Source organism: Pseudophryne corroboree, chromosome 1 (assembly GCF_028390025.1).
Source record: "Pseudophryne corroboree isolate aPseCor3 chromosome 1, aPseCor3.hap2, whole genome shotgun sequence".
Taxonomy (NCBI): Eukaryota; Metazoa; Chordata; class Amphibia; order Anura; family Myobatrachidae; genus Pseudophryne; species Pseudophryne corroboree.
The window spans coordinates 956,428,157-956,448,505 of record NC_086444.1 but is presented as its reverse complement, the minus strand read 5'-3'; the positions used below and the strand labels follow the sequence as shown (position 1 = coordinate 956,448,505).

General features: G+C 45.1%; 1 long non-coding RNA gene across 1 annotated transcript in view; it reads right to left on the bottom strand.

Moving 5' to 3' along the window:
* Window positions 1–13,876, bottom strand: part of LOC134976086 (uncharacterized) — an 89,586-nt gene extending 75,710 nt beyond the window's left edge. Inside the window, exon 1 of the long non-coding RNA XR_010190281.1 lies at window positions 13,630–13,876. This is a non-coding gene — a long non-coding RNA (uncharacterized LOC134976086). The remainder of the gene's footprint in view (window positions 1–13,629) is intronic.
* Window positions 13,877–20,349: the final 6,473 nt, after the last annotated feature.

Sequence of the window (20,349 nt, the reverse complement as noted above, 5' to 3'; positions counted from 1 at the left end):
CTACCATCTCAGAAAGTGTCCCAGACCTGACAGGAAGAGTGCATAAGTATGTTGTGAAAGTTGTGAGTCCAACATATGGAAGGGAAGGCTGGCAATAACAAGGCCACTCCTTAGAGGCCGACTACAGAGAGCAGCTAGTTTGGCTCAGCAGGGGGGCGGGGTTTTGATGCTGGAAGGGGGCGGAACAGAGGCGGGGTATGGTTACCACTACTGCATCATTGTAGCTATGTCCCCGCTCTGTAATGCCGATATTACCGGCATTATACTGCAGGGGGATGATGGCGCAATTCAGCAATAATCACGTCATCACCTGCCCGGACCCTCACTATACTCATTAAGTGGCCCATGGGCAGAGGGGGACATACAGAATTGGTAGACTTCCCTATTCTTCTAGGGGGGCTAGGAGAGCCACACAATTTTTCGTGAACCTCCCGGCCAGTCCGGAAGAGTAGGCAAGTATGCCGTAAGGCAACACCTGTCTTTCCATAAGGCTCCCTGCTGTGCTCTAAAAACAGCAGAACAGAGTATTCTCCTGAGGAGCACATGCACCGGGAAAGCCCACCACAACTCTGCACTTTCTTGCGTTGACAGGACCCTACAGGGGCGGATCCAGAAGAAAATGATAGGGGGGGCACCATGGAAGGGGCAAGTACATTTGCGTGCGGCTTCGGTGCATGTGAGGTGGCGCTTCTTATACAATGCCCACAGTTGTATCGCTCATTATGCAATGTCCACTGTACTGGTAGTGCCCCTTATATAGACCCCATAGTAGTGGTCAGGGGCGGATCCAGAAGAAAATGATAGCGGGGGCACCATGGAAGGGGCAAGTACATTTGCGTGCGGCTTCGGTGCATGTGAGGTGGCGCTTCTTATACAATGCCCACAGTTGTAGCGCTCATTATGCAATGTCCACTGTACTGGTAGTGCCCCTTATATAGACCCCATAGTAGTGGTGTCCCTTATGCAATGCCCATATTGCCCCCAGTAGTAATGTTGCCTGTAGTAATGCCCCCAGTCATTATGCCCCCAGTGGTAATGCCCCTGCAGTTATGACCCCAGTAGTTTAGCCACCAGTAGTAATGCCCCCCTATAGTTTGCCCCATTGTAGTTTAGCCCCTGTAGTTATGCCCCCCTTATAGTTTAGCCACCAGTAGTAATGCCCCCCTGTAGTTTGCCCCATTGCAGTTTAGCCCCTGTAGTTATGCCCCCCTTATAGTTTAGCCTCCAGTAGTAATGCCCCCAATAGTTTGGCCCCTGTAGTTAAGCCCCCAGTAGTTTGGCTCCCCCTGTAGTTTAGCCCCCAAGTAGTAATGCCCCCAATAGTTTGGCCCCTGTAGTTATGCCCCCAGTAGTTTGGCTCCCCCTGTAGTTTAGCCCCCAAGTAGTAATGCCTCTGTAGTTTAGCCCCCAAGTAATAATGCCCCCTGTAGGTGCCCCCAGTAATAATGCCCCCAGTAGCTGCCCCCCCAGTAATAATGCCCCCAGTAGCTGCCCCCCCAGTAGTGATGCCCCCAGTTATAATGCCCCCAGTAGTAATGCCCCCCCCTCAGTAGTAATGCCCCTTGTTGATGCCCCCCCAGTAGTAATGCCCCTTGTTGGTGCCCCCCCAGTAGTAATGTCCCCCCGTAGTTTCCCCCAGGAGATGCCCCCGCTGCATTAAGGAAGAAAAAAACATAATACTTACCGAGCCCCGTTCCCGCGCCGCTGCAGTCCTCCTTCTGGCTGGCGTCCTCTCCTCAGTACTATGAGAGAGACGTCATGACTGACGTCTCTCCCATAGCGCACGGCGCAGTGACAGCGCCGGAAGCCGGAGCTCAGTACTGAGCTCCTGCCTCCGGCTACCGCTGTGCAGGGAGACGGGCGCCCGCTGGTAACACAATCTCAGCGGGCGCCCTTCATCTCCCTGTGCGGCGCCGGCGCCGCGGGGGGGGAAGCCACAAATGACAGGGGGGGCACGGGCCCGAGTGCCCCCCCCCCCTGGATCCGCCATTGGGACCCTACCTACTGTAAGTTCTGCTACTGTATATGGCCTGGCTATGTAAGATATAAATCTGAGTGGAGAAATTCTAATTACAGATCCAAAAATAATACTTTGTTCTCACGTCACCTGTATTTAAAATACCTACTGTATAATGCTTGCTTCAAGTGCAATGATATTGGGCTATTAATTCAGGGTATATAGATAGCTAATAACTGTGATACCCAATAAAATGTGATTTAAATATCGTATCTCTATGTAGTCTCTCTCTCTGGGGCAGATGTACTAAGCCTTGGAGAATGATAAAGTGGAGAGAGATAAAGTACCAACCAATCAGCTCTTAACTGCTACGTTACAGGCTGTGTTTTGTTGAATAGCTTATAAGAAATTATTGATAAAATTAAAGATGTGCGGCGAACACTTTTCGGGTTTTGCGTTTTGGTTTTGGATCTGCATCCCCGCTTGTGTTTTGGATCTGGATTGGTTTTGCCAAAACCATCCTTTCGGGTTTTGGTTTTGGATCTGGATGATTTTTCAAAAGCAAACATAAAAACAGCTAAAATCACAGAATTTGGGGGTAATTTTGATCCTACAGTATTATTAACCTCAATAACATCAATTTCCACTCTTTTCCAGTCTATTCTGAACACCTCACACCTCACAATATTGTTCTTAGGCCAAAAGGTTGCACCAAGGTCACTGGATGACTAAGCTAAGCGACACAAGTGGGCAACACCTGACCCATCTAGGAGTGGCACTGCAGTGGCAGACAGGATGAGAGTTTTAAAAACTAGGCCCCAAAGAGCACATAATGCAAAGAAAATAAAAGAGGTGCAAGATGGGATTGTCCTTGGGCCCTCCCAACCACCCTTATGTTGTATAATCAGGACATGCACACTTTAACAAACCAATCATTTCAGTGACAGGGTTTGCCACACGACTGTGGCTGATATGAGTGGTTTGTTTGGACCCCCACAAAGAAAAAAGAAGCATTAATCCCCCACCAAAAAAGAAGCAATTAGGCTCTCCTTGCACAAACTGGCTCTGCAGAGGCTAGATGTCATCCCCATCCTCCAATTCCTCACCCCTTTAAGTGTTTACATCCTTATCCTCACAGAGTATTAATTCGTCCCCACTGGAATCCACCATCACAAGTTCCTGTGTACTTTCTGGAGGCAATTGCTGGAAAAGGTCTTCCCGGAGGAATTTATAATTAATTTTGATGAACATCATTTTCTCCACATTTTGTGGAAGTAACCTCCTACGTCGATCCCTAACAGGGTTACCGTCTGCACTAAACACTCTTTTGGAGTACACACTGGAGGGGGGGCAACTTAGATAAAATAAAGCCAGTTTGTGCAAGGGCCTCCAAATTGCTTCTTTTTCCTGCCAGTATACATATGGACTGTCTGACATGCCTAATTAGATGCTGTCACCCATATAATTCTCCACCATTCTTTCAATGGTGACAGCATCATATGCAGTGACAGTAGACAAGTCAGTTATTGTTTGCAGCTCCTTCAGTCTGGAAACTTGCTCCTGACAGCCCTGCATCACCGCCAGCAGGTTGGCGTGGAAATGTTATCCTTTTCCTCACAGCCCAGTTGCGGGAGAAAATGAAGGAGTAGCTGTTGACGGGTCATGTTCCGCTTCAGTTGACAATTGGCACTCCAGTATTCAGCACGCAGTCGTTTAATGTAGAAAGTGGCCCACAATTTTTCGGGCCACTGACAGCATCTCCTGCATGCCCCTTTCATTTTTCAAAAAATTCTGTACCAGCAAATTGTGTGTGCAAAACATGGGACGTGCCGGAGTTTGCCCAGATGTAATGCATGCACAATATTGGTGGCATTGTCAGATATCACAAATCACCAGGAGAGTCTAAGTGGGGTAAGCCATTTTGTGATGATGTCTCTCAGTTATCCGTAAGAGGTTGTCAGCGGTGTGCCTTATGGAAACCAGTGAAACACAGCATAGCCTGCTTAGGATTGAGTTGGCATTTGTGAGATGCTGCTACTGGTGCCGCTGCTGTTGTTGTTGCAGGAGGCAATACATCTACCCAGTGGGCTGTCACAGTCATGTAGTCCTTAGTTTGCCCTGCTCCACTTGTCCACATGTCCGTGGTTAAGAGGACAGTGGGTACAACTGCATGTTTCAAGACACTGAGGACCCTTTTCATAATGTCCCTGTACAATCTGGGAATCGCTTTCCTAGTAAAGTGGAATCTAGATGGGATTTGGTAACGAGGGACACAGTACGTTCATTAACTGTCTAAATCCCACTGCACTAATGGTGGATACCGGACGCACATCTAACACCAGCATAGTTGTTATGGCCTCAGTTATCCGCTTTGCTACAGGGGAACTGCTGTCATATTTAATATTCCTCGCAAAGAACTGTTGGACAGTCAATTGCTTAGTTGAAGTAGTACAAGTGGTCTTCCGACTTTCCCTCTGGGATGACGATTGACTCCCAGCATCAACAACAGCAGCCGCAGCAGCAGCAGTAGACATACCACTCGAGGATCCTCTGGAGGAATTCTGGTTAGGAGACGACTTGTCAGTCTTTCCAGTGATATGGCCTGCAGGACTACTTACATTCCTGAATGAGAAATTGACTTTGAGGGAGTTGGTGGTGTGGCTTGTAGGGAGCTTGGGTACAAGAGGAAGAAGGGATTTAAGTGTCAGTGGACTGCTTATGCTCTTACCCAAAGTTTCTGAACTTGACAATGACTTCTGATGAATGTGATGCAGGTGACGTATAAGGGAGGATGTTCCTAGGTGGTTAACGTCCTTACCCCTTCTTATTACAGATTGACAAAGGCAACACACAGCTTGACACCTGGAGAAATAATTCCACACCAAAGAGGTGTTTTTTTGTATTTTGCCCAGGCATGACAATGGGCTTTCTCATCCCATGGGTAACCACTGTCTCCACTGGTGCCTTATTCAAACAAACCACATCACCATCAGAATCCTCATCTTCAACTTCCTCCTCAGCGCCAGCTACACCAATATCCTCCTCATCCTGGTGTACTTCTACAGTGACATTCTCAATATCAATATCAGCAACTGGACTGGCGGTGCACCTTCCAGCACTTGCAAGGGGCATGCAAATGTGGTAGGAGCCTCTTCTTTCCATACAGTCTTGAGAAGGTCAGGCCAGGACATCGCAGCCACGGACACACTTGGACTCTCCTTGGGGATCTGTGATATCTATAAATGCACAGTTGTTTTTTCCTGTGCTTTAACAAGCTTAATTTTTTTTTAAAATTGAGAGGGAGGAGGGCTTCTATCCTCATGAGCAGCTGAGCCACCAGGCATGAACATAGGCCAAGGGCATCGCTTTTCCTTGCCACTTCGTGTTGTGAATGGCATATTGCAAATTTTACGTTTCTCATCAGATAATTTCTTTTTTTCCTTCTGATTATTAATTATTGCTTCTTGGATTTTACATGCCCTCTATGACATTGGTTATCGGCCTTAGCAGACGATGTTGATGGAATTGCATCGTTAATGTCATGACTGGTGGCTAGTACTAGGAACTGGAAGTGGTTCCTGATCTTCCACTATTTTTTCCTCCAAATGTTTGTCTCCATTTCACAGGATAGCACCCCTTTATTATTACAGCACACAGAACAGTGCCCCTTTATTTTCACAGCACACCTGTATTCTTACAGCATATAGGAATAGTGTGCTTTTATTTTAACAACAGAAGCACCCCTGAATTATTACAGCATAAAAGACTGGGCCAGCACCCCTGTATTTTCACAGCATACAGGACCAGTGTGCTTTTATTTTAATAAGTGCACCTCTGAATTATTACAGTATACAAGACTGGGCCAGCACCCCTGTATTTTCACAGCATACAGGACCAGTGTGCTTTTTTAACAACTGCACCCCTGAATTTTTACAGCATACAGGACCAATGTTCTTTTATTTAATAACTGCACCCCTGATTTATTTCAGCATACAAGACTGGGCCAGCACCCCTGTATTTTCACAGCATACAGGACCAGTGTGCTTTTATTTTAACAACTGCACCCCTGAATTATTACAGCATACAAGACTGGGCCAGCACGAATGTATTTTTACAGCATACAGGACCAGTGTGCTTTTATTTTAACAAGTGCACCTCTGAATTATTGCAGCATACAAGACTGGTCCAGCACCCCTGTATTTTCACAGCATATAGGACCAGTGTGCTTTTATTTTAACAACTGCACCCCTGAATTATTACAACATACAAGACTGGGCCAGCATGCCTGTATTTTCACAGCATACAGGACCAGTGTGCTTTTATTTTAACAACTGCACCCCTGAATTTTTACAGCATACAGGACCAATGTTCTTTATTTTAACAGCTGCACCCTTGAATTCTTACAGCATACAGGGCCAGTGTGCTTTTATTTTAACAATTGCACCCCTGAATTTTTACAGCATACAGGGCCAGTGTGCCTTTATTCTAACAGCTGTACCCCTGACTTTTTACAGCATAAATGAATGGGCCAGCACCCCTGTATTTTTAAAGCATACAGGGCCAGCGTGCTTTTATTTTAACAACTTCACCCCTGAATTATTACAGCATACAGGACCAGTGTGCTTTTATTTTAACAGAAGCACCCCTGAATTTTTACAGCATACAAGACTGGGCCAACACCCCTGTATTTTCACAGCATATAGGACCAGTGTGCTTATATTTTAACTGCACCCCTGAATTTTTACAGCATACAGTACCGGTGTGCTTTTATTTTAACAACAGAAGCACCCCTGAATTTTTACATTATACAAGATTGGGCCAGCATCCCTGTATTTTCACAGCATACAGGACCAGTGTGCTTTTATTTTAACAACAGCACCTCTGAATTTTTACAGCATACAGGAGGACAGTGCCCCTGCCCCTGTACAACACAGTGACAGCCAGGACAGCAACAACACCCATGTACAGCTGCAGCATCCCTAACTGCACATGAAACACCAGTGACAGCCAGGACAGCCCCCCTAACATCACAGGTACACCACAGTGACAGGAGGAGCACCCCTACAGAGCACACACTGACCCCACCTGATGCCATCACCCACAGAGAGAGAGACAGAGGTCTGTCTTCCTCACTTTCCAAGTCCGGAGTGAAAATGGCGGCGATGCGCAGCTGTTTATATGGAATCCAAAACCAGCAAGAATCCGACAGCGGGATGATGACATTTTACCTCATTCTGGTTTTCGTGTCTGGTGGGAAGTCCCAAGCTGGGCTCGGATCCCGACTTGGATCATGAAGTTCGGGGGAGTTTGGTTCTCTGGGAACTGAACCCGCTCAGCTCTAGATAAAATATTAACATCATATTGAAATGTTTTATTCAATGTATATATTAAATTAGCCTCCCAACTTTGTTCATCATACTTATCCAGTGTCCAGTTAATCCCTTGCTTTTTTGCTGTGTGGAAAATAGATTAATGACAGAAATAGGTGTAATTTGTTGTTTTAGAGAATATTTGGGAACTTTTTAGAGAAAGTACTAAAGAACAAGGGACCTATTTATTAACATTATTTTAGTATCACCTGAATGTATTAAAGTGATTTTGGAACAGTTTTCATGAAAAACTGCTCCAAACCATTTAATTGTAAAAAAAATTTAGTAAACCACATCGCATTCCCTAGACTTATAATGGGAAATGCGATGTGGCTGAATTTACTAAAAAAAACAAGTAAAAAAAACAGCAGTGAGCCCTGTGATAATTTCACCAGCTCATCCTGGCAAATTCACAGGGCAGCACTGTGATGTCCACCCTTTGCTCAGCTTTCTCTGCCCTCTGGCAGAAAAAGCTGTGTGGGGACAAGGCCCCAATGTTCAGCACACAAGCTGATTACAGTGTAAAAAAATAAAGTAAAAAAAAATAAAACATACTTACCAGGCAAGGGAGACGGTGTACGCTGCTCCAGCAAGTGCTGCCGGGTGCCGGGACCTCCATATGCTGCACTGTGACCCCGGAGCAGTAAAGTGATGCTGCAAGGTGTCAGTGCACTTTACCGCACTGGGGGTAACAGCCAAAAAGAAGGACCCGGTGCCCGGCATCCTACTGGAGCAGCGGACACTGGCTCCTGGACTGAAAGTATAAAATCGGGGGGGGCTTTTTGCGGCACAGGGGTCGTAGCGACGACGGGGGACCCCGACAGCGGTAGCGATGGGCGGCGGCACATGCGCAGCAGAACATCAGGGTATTCTTTATGAAAAATACCCCGATGATGCTGTGGAGAGGCATCAGAGGGACAGATCTTGCCTGCAAGCTCTGTCCCTGCATGCAATAATTGATACATCCCTGCGATGTACTCAATTATCACAGTGTGAGTTTGGTCTAGTTTATCACCTGTCATCCACATCATCAGGTGCGGATGGTGATAAATAGACCTCTAAGTATTCAAAAACACATTCTATTTATTATAACAATTATATATTATAACAAATATGTTCTCTGCAAATAAAACATTAATGTTTACAGGTTTGTTTTATTATTGGGGTCATTCAGATGTGTTGGAGGTGCTATCACTGCTACGTCCTTGGAAGCAGTAGTGATAGCGCTGTTTGGTGATGCAGCAGGAGGCGCCTATTACAAGTAGACACATCTTACTGTAGTAATGATCTGAGCTGCATCCAAGGCCACAGCATCGGATCTCTCTCCCACCATCGGGTGGCTTACGACACCCATAGTGTCACGCAAGCCGACCCTCGCAGAGACGACGGAGATGGAGTTCCCTAGCCTCTTCTTTCCCCCTTTTCACAAATGGAGGCTGTCGCCGCCCCCTTCCATGCCATCCCAGATGGCAGCAGACTGTAAATCACTGACAATTTGCTGCCGTTCTGCTTCCTATGTCACACGTCCCATTCACACGCGGGCAGAACGGGTCCTGCGCATGCACAAAGTAACAAAAATCATTACTTTGCAATGATGGGCGCAGGTCTGACCGGACCTGTAGTGGCCCATTATTTGCTTATTACTGTTATTTAATTTTTGTTTTGTTTTGTATTTCCATCCAAGCCATCAATAATTGCAGACAACACCTGTGATGGAGCTTAGGCCAGTTTTATATGAGCTCCTAAATTAAAAAAATAATTAACTTAAGGTAATTTTTATTTTCTATGGTTTATGGTTCCATGAGTTTTAAATGCAAACTGAATGTATGCCAGAAATGTATTTTATTTGTTATTCTTTATGCCTCAATTTTAATATTTACCTAAACTATTAATTTCTAGCACTTGCATTTGAACATCCCATGTGTGCATTAGATATTCTACTGATACGCTGTTCAAATTAAATTTAATTACTTCTGCCTCAGTTTGTTCAGTATATCTTTGCATATTTATGTGGATTTCTGTATTGCATTGTGCAGTGTTCTGTATACTACTTTTACAATTACTGATGCAATTTAAATCAAATAGATGGTGTTAATCCCAGGCGACATGCAAGTGTCACTGAAACAGTAATGATTATATCTCTGCAGTTTCGATTTTTTTTTTGGATCATAACATCATATAACAAAGAAGAATATTTTATGAATTCATGAGTTAATTATTTTCTAAATAAGTAAACAAAAATATAAGATGAAAGAAATTAATGGAAAATAGGTTAGGCTGGGGCCACACATAGTGGTTTAGCAGGATGCAGCATAATAGGACCTGTTTAGTAGGATACACCTTCTTGGGTTCATGGCCATAACTAGGGGGGGATAAGGCACATAGCAGCAGATGAAGCACTGCGAGACTACATCCCGGAATTATCGCGGCTGCAAAGAGAGAACCTGCGCCCAGGATCCTACGATGTTCCTGCTCCCCTGGTGACTGGCTCCTCCGCTGTGCATGCTGCCCAGGAGACCGGCTCCTCCCGTTGTGCATGCTGCCTGGGACAGCTGTGCCCGCAGTACCCCCCTGATGGCGGGCCTGGTTTTGACCATTAGTGTGCTTTTTTGGTTTGCTAACAAACCTGAATAAGGCACTTAGAGTTCTATTTATTAAGTTTGGGTGATTTTATCACATGACATCCGCATCCAAGATGCGGATGGTGATAAATAGGCCCCTTAGATTGTTAGTATTCTCCTTTGCTATCTGCCATTCAAACTGGTTTATAACACTACAGTATGTACAATATTATTGGCTAGTGGTGATGTGGAATCACGAGGACTCCCTGATAAAGATTAATTGAATATTTACTGATGCAGGAAAAACAATTAGCAGTGATGTATACCTCCATTGATGTTTATAGTCTGTTTATGTACATAGACTATGGAAAACACTGGTCAAACAACTTGTCTAAACCACTTAATGCACATAATACAGTTCCATAGATCTGAACAGACTTCTTCAAGTGCATTGGAATGCTCTGAATGCTTTGAAATGGAACATGTACTATATTTTTACTAGTTACCAGCCTATCAAAATGACAAAACAATATACAGTAATGTCAGCGCTGGCAGCTGTGTGTGCCCAAACGGAGCAACAATTGAATTGCTCCCTCGGATGCCATCTAGTGGCTTCCAGCGTGCAAAACACTTGAATTACTCCATAGAGGTGTGGAGCAGTGTTAGCCTTTTATTATATAGGATGTAAAGCACCTGCATATAGATTGAAGTATGAATGCTAGTAGGTATGGAGACATGAAATTGAATGTGTTTTACTGTTACACGTGGTTGCTCTAAATTAGCTACTACGGTTAATGTTCTTTAGGGCATACTTATGATAGCCTGGTGTGGTGATGGCATAGTGGGTGCATTAACTACTAATTCAAAGTAACTGGTCCTTGGTCAGCTTCTCACCTTGAGATAATCTCTTACTGTACCACACCTTAGCAGAGAGGTAAGGACAGTACCCAGAACAGACATAAGGAGATATCATTTGGGTGGTAAGTAAAATAATTTACTCTGCAACCAGGATGTCTATTATTCAAGGACTAGTTAAAGGCCTGTCAAAATGATGGACACCAGGGCCAGATTATACGGAAGGGTCACTACTTGCAAACAGGAGCTGCTGCATTTATGAAGCTCCTACTACTGGACAGGTGTGTGTGTGTGTGTGTGTGTGTGTGTGTGTGTGTGTGTGTGTGTGTGTGTGTGTAGGTGTGTGTGTGTAGGTGTTTGCAGCTGGTGCACAACAGAGGTGAGGAGCAGCGATAGCCTTTTATAAATATAGAGAGATCCTGTATATCTGTAATGGGCAAGCTATGATAATGCTGCACTATACACTAGTACTGGCATGTGTATGCTCACCAGTCCCTACACAGCTCGCAGCCAGTCTGGGGTAGAGGACATCAGGCTGGACTGGACGGTCTGGGCATTGCCTGTATGAGGTGTGAAGGTGTAGGGGTTGAGCACAGGACCCTGCTTTTCCGTTGATGTGCAGTATACATAAAGGAGCTGAGCCTGTTAATTGCCTCCTCCTTAGCTGCATCATCTGCAGCCTGAGCACCGACCCCTTCTCTTCCCAATCACTGCACTGCTCACCGCATACAGGGTCTCAGCCCTTCCTGCCAGACTGATTCATCTTCTCTTCTCCCCCATGCCAGTATGTGGCCAAATGTGTCCATGGTGCCTCTGCTCTGAGTGCTGCGGGACTGTCTGGTGGTTCCTGCATCTATTTCCTGGTTACTGCTGCTACTTCTTGCCATGTCCTGGGATTGCAAGTATCCTGGGGTTGCAGCATAGTATATGGAGGATGTGGTGCAGAGTATGTGGTTTATGGTGGGAGCAGTATATGGAGGAGGGGGTGCCATGTATATAGTGGGCACTATATGGAGGGTTATGAGGGTGCATTGTGTATATAGGAGCAGTATATGGTGGGAGTGCAGAATATGGAGAATAGGGGGTGCCTTGTATATAGGGGCATTAATATGGAGGGGTATGAGGGTGCAGTGTGTATATAGGGGCAGTATATGATGGGGGTGCAGGGTACATAGGGGTGAGTGTGTGTCCCAATTAGAGCTCTGTCAGGCACCCTCCACTGACCACCGATGGCACCTCAGAGGTGAGGGGCAGCATTAGCCTTTTATATAGATATATAGATAAAGATACTGTAAACCTATGTAATACACCTTACAATAATGGTGGTCATTCCAAATTGTTCGCTCGGTAATTTTCTTCGCATCGCAGCGATTTTCCGCTAACTGCGCATGCGCAATGTTCGCACTGCGACTGCGCCAAGTAAATTTGCTATGCAGTTAGGTATTTTGCTCATGGCATTACAAGGTTTTTTCTTCGTGCTGGTGATCGTAATGTGATTGACAGGAAGTGGGTGTTTCTGGGCGGAAACTGGCTGTTTTATGGGAGTGTGTGAAAAAACGCTACCGTTTCTGGGAAAAACGCGGGAGTGGCTGGAGAAACGGAGGAGTATCTGGGCGAACGCTGGGTGTGTTTGTGACGTCAAACCAGGAACGACAAGCACTGAACTGATCGCACTGGAAGAGTAAGTCTCGAGCTACCCAGAAACTGCACAGAGAAGTCTTTTCGCAATATTGCGAATCTTTCGTTCGCAATTTTGATAAGCTAAGATTCACTCCCATTAGGCGGCGGCTTAGCATGTGCAAAGCTGCTAAAAGCAGCTAGCGAGCGAACAACACGGAATGAGGGCCAATATGCATAAACACTCTTCAACTGACTTTAGTTCAACAGAGATAAACACTACTAAAAGACATTTAACAGATGCGTCCAGAAATATTAAAATAAATGCAATATCTATCAGTCTCCAATACACTATAGGACTAATAGCATATAGTATCACTTATTAACGGTGAGGGCAGCTCACAGCACACATTAACTCTGACAGGAATATCATTAGGTAACATTAGTGTCCAATATGTAATAACAGTAAACACGGACCTTGCAAGGTAACAGGTTATAGCTTCATTCTTTATAAAGATGTTGTTGCCAGTTGGTGCATGATGATGCCTGTGCACGTTGGCTAGCACAGAGATACAGTCCATCTTTACAAAACGGTTTCTTTTAGTAGATAATTTGTTTTCCTATAACTTTTGAGTCTTACTAGACAGTCACAGCAATGGAGCTTAATACAAGTCTGGCAGCATATCACGCAGGAGTTTAGAATATGGGGGGTAATTCAGACTTGATCATAGATGTGCTAAATTTAGCACATCTACGATCACTTTCACAGACATGCGGGGGGACGCCCAGCACAGGGCTAGTCTGGCCCACGTGTCTGGCTCTGTCCCTCCGCACAGGTACAAAAGCATTGTTTTGTACCTGAAGAGTAGATCCCTACCAGCGCAGCTCCTGCGCGCTGGCAGGGAGCTACCCGCCGCTCTCAGGGTCTCAGCGGCTGCATGTGACATCACGCAGCCACCGTGTCCCACCCCCTGCATGGTCCGGGCACGCCTGCGTTGCCCAGACCGTGCCCCCAAAATGGCGGCCAAACGCCGCTGGCCCGCCCCCTCCCGCCCAGCAAATGCCTCTGCCTGTCAATCAGGCAGAGGCGATCGCTAGGCTGAGATGCCAATCGCATCTCTGGCATGTGCTGGTTCGCTGCGGTGCTGGCGCATGCACAGTTCAAACCTGATCTCCCGCTGTGCAAAAATGCACAGCAGCGATCAGGTTTGAATTAGCCCCATGGTGTGTAATAAACTGACAGTGAATTTAACAGCTGAAATGTTCTCACCTAAATGATATGTTTCTCAGGGTCATACTCTTCCATCAAATGCAGGCACAGCAGTGATGAAGGCTGGAATTTACTGATCTCTAAACCTTGTTTATTTCTATTATCTCAGTTATGCTTCACACTGACACCCCAGTGGCTTCACTGACAGTCTCTGTCATCTTAAAGTGTCTTCACTCACACCTCTCAAAATGGCCACCAAAGCAGTTCTTCTCCTCACTCTTTCCTCAGACCAACTGCCACTCACCAACTGCCGCTCACCAACTGTCACTCCTCTTCTATCAGTTGTCCCCATCCTTCCAGCTGACCTATCATGGGGCCCCTCTCTGCTTGTGCATGCGCAGAAAATCATAATGCTGTGCTGCAGCTGTAAATCCTTAAATATTGGGGTTATTACACACGCAACATAAATTTACACACTTTAAGGGCATTCATAAAATAAATTAAAACACAACAGGGGACATTTGATTGAAGGTATATCCATTAGCCAAAAGATTTGATAAACTCTGCCTTAAGGTTTGAATTTTATTAATGCTGCATGTTGTGCCAAACCTGAAATGTCATTAGGGCAAGTAAAATAGATGTCTTTAAAAAGTACAATCTGCTTTACAAGTATTTATTTGGCACTAGACAAGTTAGTAATTACATTTAAATATCTCTCACTGACACACATAAACAGTATTGGTACTTTCACAAAACCTCTCTGAGACTGACAACCTTCCATAACTTGGATGAGATAGTGATGCTAAGGCAACTTCTGTATATGCATATCACACAATATTATACTTTATCTCTAAAAGCCTGTTGTAGACATTTCCATACATATCTGAAGAAATTATCTGACAAGAGATCCCTAAAATTATTTTCTATTGATGTATATTATGTTATATTATATTATTTATTTAAGTAGATCAGTACAAAAGTTAGAAAGCCACATATCAATATTGCTAAAATAAAAACATATGAAATCATTAAGCAGTAAAGTGGTAAATGTAAGGTCAACCATCAATGGATAAATACATAAATACATTTTAAAGACATAAAACTTTGTTACAGACTGAAAAAATGCTGAAGCCTTTATTCTCAATGTCTCTGGTTAAGTAAGTATGTGTAAGGTAAGTATATGATCAGGGCCGGTACTAGGGTGTTTGGCTCCCTCCTGCAAACAATAAATGTGCACCCTCCCACACTTTGCAAAGGGATAGCGTGCGCCTATTACCCATGTCAGAAAAAGGGGTGAGAGAAAGACAGAGAGGAGTGAGAGAGAGGGTGTCAGGGAGAAAGAGAAGGCATCAGGGAGAGAGAGTGCCAGACAGAGAGAGAAAGGGCAGAGCACAAGAGAGAGGGAGGGGAGTGAGAGAGATAGAATGTCAGAGAGAGAGAGAGAGAGGGGGAGCAAGAGAGAGAAAGAGAATGTCAGTGAGAGAAAGAGGGAGAGAGAGAACAAGAGAAAGACAGTGTCAGAGAGAGAGACAGTGGCAGGGAGAGTCAGTGGCAGGGAGAGGAAGGGAGATGGAGAAATAGAGAGAGGGCGAGAGAGAATGACAGAGGGGGAGGGTGGAGAGAGACAAGGGGAGGGAGACAGAAGGAAAGGGAGAGAAAGATGGAAAGGGAGGGAGAGACTGAATGAGTGGGCCCACAACTCCTCTCCTTCGTCTGCGGCATACTCTTTTCTTGCGGCCAGTGACACAGTGATGGGCGGCATGTAATAAGTCAATCTGACTCATTGTAATGCCGCTGGTAATGGGTCCCTTCATGGTGTTGGGCCCCGGGGCATTGCACTGGCGCTAGTTCTGCCACTGGCCCACACGCACATATATACACTAGAGATGAGCGGGTTCAGTTCGTCGAGATCCGAGCCCCCCCGAACTTCACATGGTTTGCACGGGTCCGAGTCAGCCTTGGTTCTTCCCGCCTTACACGCAAAACCCGAACGGGGAAAAACGTCATCATCCCGCTGTCAGATTCTCGCCAGATTCGGATTCCATATAAAGAGCCACGCGTCGCCGCCATTTTCACTCGTGCATTGTCAAGATAGAGAGAGGACGTGGCTACGTTCTCTGCCCGAATAGCCCAATATCAGCAAATCTCATCTCAATATCTGTGCTCAGTATCAGTGCTGCATTGTGGAGTCATTACAGTACAGTTGTCCAGTGCTGTTCTCACTGCCCAGTGTCACTCAGTTCTATTATCCTGAACAGTGCACAGTGTATCTGTGCTCATTATTATCATTGCTGCATTGTGGTGACCACTGACCAGTATATGGTATTACAGTACAGTAGTCCAGTGCTGTTCTCGCTGCCCAGTGTCACTCAGTTCTATTATCCTGAACAGTGCACAGTGTATCTGTGCTCATTATCATCATTGCTGCATTGTGGTGACCACTGACCAGTATATGGTAGTACAGTACAGTAGTCCAGTGCTGTTCTCTCTGCCCAGTGTCACTCAGTTCTATTATCCTGAACAGTGCACAGTGTATCTGTGCTCATTATTATCATTGCTGCATTGTGGTGACCACTGACCAGTATATGGTAGTACAGTAGTCCAGTGCTGTTCTCTCTGCCCAGTGTCACTCAGTTCTATTATCCTGAACAGTGCACAGTGTATCTGTGCTCATTATCATCATTGCTGCATTGTGGTGACCACTGACCAGTATATGGTAGTACAGTACAGTAGTACAGTGCTGTTCTCTCTTGCCAGTGTCACACAGTTCTATTATCCTGAACAATGCACAGTGTATTTGCGCTCATTATTATCATTGCTGCATTGTGGTGACCACTGACCAGTATATGGTAGTACAATACAGTAGTCCAGTGCTGTTCTCGCTGCCCAGTGTCAGTTCTATTATCCTGAACAGTGCACAGTGTATCTGTGCTCATTATTATCATTGCTGCATTGTGGTGACCACTGACACCAGTATATGGTATTAGAGTACAGTAGTCCAGTGCTGTTCTCGCTGCCCAGTGTCACTCAGTTCTATTATCCTGAACAGTGCACAGTGTATCTGTGCTCATTATTATCATTGCTGCATTGTGGTGACCACTGACCAGTATATGGTAGTACAGTACAGTAGTCCAGTGCTGTTCTCGCTGCCCAGTGTCACTCAGTTCTATTATCCTGAACAGTGCACAGTGTAACTGTGCTCATTATCATCATTGCTGCATTGTGGTGACCACTGACCAGTATATGGTAGTACAGTACAGTAGTCCAGTGCTGTTCTCTCTGCCCAGTGTCACTCAGTTCTATTATCCTGAACAGTGCACAGTGTAACTGTGCTCATTATTATCATTGCTGCATTGTGGTGACCACTGACCAGTATATGGTAGTACAGTAGTCCAGTGCTGTTCTCTCTGCCCAGTGTCACTCAGTTCTATTATCCTGAACAGTGCACAGTGTATCTGTGCTCATTATCATCATTGCTGCATTGTGGTGACCACTGACCAGTATATGGTAGTACAGTACAGTAGTACAGTGCTGTTCTCTCTTGCCAGTGTCACACAGTTCTATTATCCTGAACAATGCACAGTGTATTTGCGCTCATTATTATCATTGCTGCATTGTGGTGACCACTGACCAGTATATGGTAGTACAATACAGTAGTCCAGTGCTGTTCTCGCTGCCCAGTGTCAGTTCTATTATCCTGAACAGTGCACAGTGTATCTGTGCTCATTATTATCATTGCTGCATTGTGGTGACCACTGACCAGTATATGGTATTAGAGTACAGTAGTCCAGTGCTGTTCTCGCTGCCCAGTGTCACTCAGTTCTATTATCCTGAACAGTGCACAGTGTATCTGTGCTCATTATTATCATTGCTGCATTGTGGTGACCACTGACCAGTATATGGTAGTACAGTACAGTAGTCCAGTGCTGTTCTTGCTGCCCAGTGTCTCTCAGTTCTATTATCCTGAACAGTGCACAGTGTATCTGTGCTCATTATTATCATTGCTGCATTGTGGTGACCACTGACCAGCATATGGTAGTACAGTACAGTAGTCCAGTGCTGTTCTCGCTGCCCAGTTTCAGTTCTATTATCCTGAACAGTGCACAGTGTATCTGTGTTCATTATTATCATTGCTGCATTGTGGTGACCACTGACCAGTATATATTAGTACAGTACAGTAGTCCAGTGCTGTTCTCGCTGCCCAGTGTCAACTCTATTATCCTGAACAGTACTCAATATCTGTGCTCATTATTATTAGAGATGAGCGGGTTCGGTTCTCCGAGATCCGAACCCCCCCGAAATTCACCTATTTTACACGTGTCCGAGGCAGCCTCGGATCTTCCTGCCTTGCTCGGTTAACCCGAACGCAGCCAAACGTCATCATCCCGCTGTCGGATTCTCGCGAGATTCGTATTCTATATAAAGAGCCACGCGTTGCCGCCATTTTCACTTGTGCATTGGAGATTAAATGGAGAGGACGTGGCTACGTTCTCTCCCTGAGAAGCTCCATATCTGTGCTCAGTGTGCTGCAAATATCTGTACTCAGTGTGCTGCAAATATATTTGCTCAGTGTGCTGCAAATATCTATGTTCTCTGCCTGAAAAGCTCCATATCTGTGCTCAGTGTGCTGCAAATATCTGTGCTCAGTGTGCTGCATTTTGATGACCAAATATCTGTGCTGCATTTGTGTTAGCAGTATATACAGTAGTACAGTGCCACATTTTGGTGACCAACAGTATATAGTTGTACAGTACAGTAGTCCATTGCTGTATCTTGCAGCTCTGTGTCACTGCAAGTATCCATTCCATATCTGTGCTGCATTTTTGTGAGCAATATATATAGTAGTACAGTGCAGCATATTGGTGACCAACAGTATATAGTTGTACAGTACAGTAGGCCATTGCTGTATCTTGCAGCTGTGTCACTGCAAGTATCCATTCCATATCTGTGCTGCATTTTTGTGAGCAGTATATATAGTAGTACAGTGCAGCATTTTGGTGACCAACAATATATAGTTGTACAGTACAGTAGGCCATTGCTATTGATATAATAATATTACTGGCATATAATTCCACACATTAAACAATGGAGAACAAAAATGTGGAGGGTGAAATAGGGAAAGATCAAGATCCACTTCAACCTAGTGCTGAAGCTGCTGCCACTAGTCATGGCAGAGATGATTCTATGCCATCAACGTCATCTGTCAAGGCCGATGCCCAATGTCATAGTAGAGAGCATGTAAAATCCCAAAAACTAAAGTTGCCAATATGCCATTTACGACACGGAGTGGCAAGGAATGGCTGAAGCCCTGGATTGTGTTCATGGCTAGTGGTTCAGCTTCACATGAGGATGGAAGTAGAGATGAGCGGGTTCGGTTCCTCGGAATCCGAACCCCCCCGAACTTCACGCTTTTTACACGGGTCCGAGGCAGACTCGGATCTTCCCGCCTTGCTCGGCTAACCCGAGCGCGCCCGAACGTCATCATCCCGCTGTCGGATTCTCGCGAGGCTCGTATTCTATCGCGAGACTCGGATTCTATATAAGGAGCCGCGCGTCGCCGCCATTTTCACACGTGCATTGAGATTGATAGGGAGAGGACGTGCAGGCGTCCTCTCCGTTTAGATAGAGAGTGAGACACTTGATTTACTGGAGCATTAGGAGTACTCAGAGAGTGCAGAGTTTTGCTGATAGTTATACTAGTGGTGACCACCAGTTTTATTTATTATTTAATATAATCCGTTCTCTGCCTGAAAAAAAAACGATACACAGTCACATACCATATCTGTGCTCAGCCTCAGTGTGCTGCATGATATAATATCATCTATGTATATCTGACTGTGCTGAGTAGTGCTCACTGCTCACACAGCTTAATTGTGGGGGAGACTGGGGAGCAGTTATAGCAGGAGTACATATTTAACAGTGCACACTTTTGCTGCCAGAGTGCCAGTGTGACTGACCAGCAGTGACCACCAGTATATTGTCTGCCTGAAAAAGTTAAACACTCGTGTGGTGTTTTTTTTTTTTATTCTATAAACGCATTCTGCTGACAGTGTCCAGCAGGTCCGTCATTCATTATATTTCTATCTTCTTCATACTAGTAGTTTAGGAGTCTGCAGTGCTGACAGTGTCCAGCAGGTCCGTCATTATACAATATATACCTGTCCTGCAGTAGTGATATATATATATTTTTTATATCATTATCATCCAGTCTATACTAGCAGACGCAGTATGGTAGTCCACGGCTGTAGCTACCTCTGTGTCGGCAGTCGCTCGTCCATAATTGTATACCTACCTGTGGTGGGTTTTTTTTTTCTATCTTCTTCATACTAGTAGTTTAGGAGTCTGCAGTGCTGACAGTGTCCAGCAGGTCCGTCATTATACAATATATACCTGTCCTGCAGTAGTGATATATATATATATTTTTTATATCATTATCATCCAGTCTATACTAGCAGACGCAGTACGGTAGTCCACGGCTGTAGCTACCTCTGTGTCGGCAGTCGCTCGTCCATAATTGTATACCTACCTGTGGTGGTTTTTTTTTTTTCTATCTTCTTCATACTAGTAGTTTAGGAGTCTGCAGTGCTGACAGTGTCCAGCAGGTCCGTCATTATACAATATATACCTGTCCTGCAGTAGTGATATATATATATATTTTTTATATCATTATCATCCAGTCTATACTAGCAGACGCAGTACGGTAGTCCACGGCTGTAGCTACCTCTGTGTCGGCAGTCTCTCGTCCATAATTGTATACCTACCTGTGGTGGGTTTTTTTTT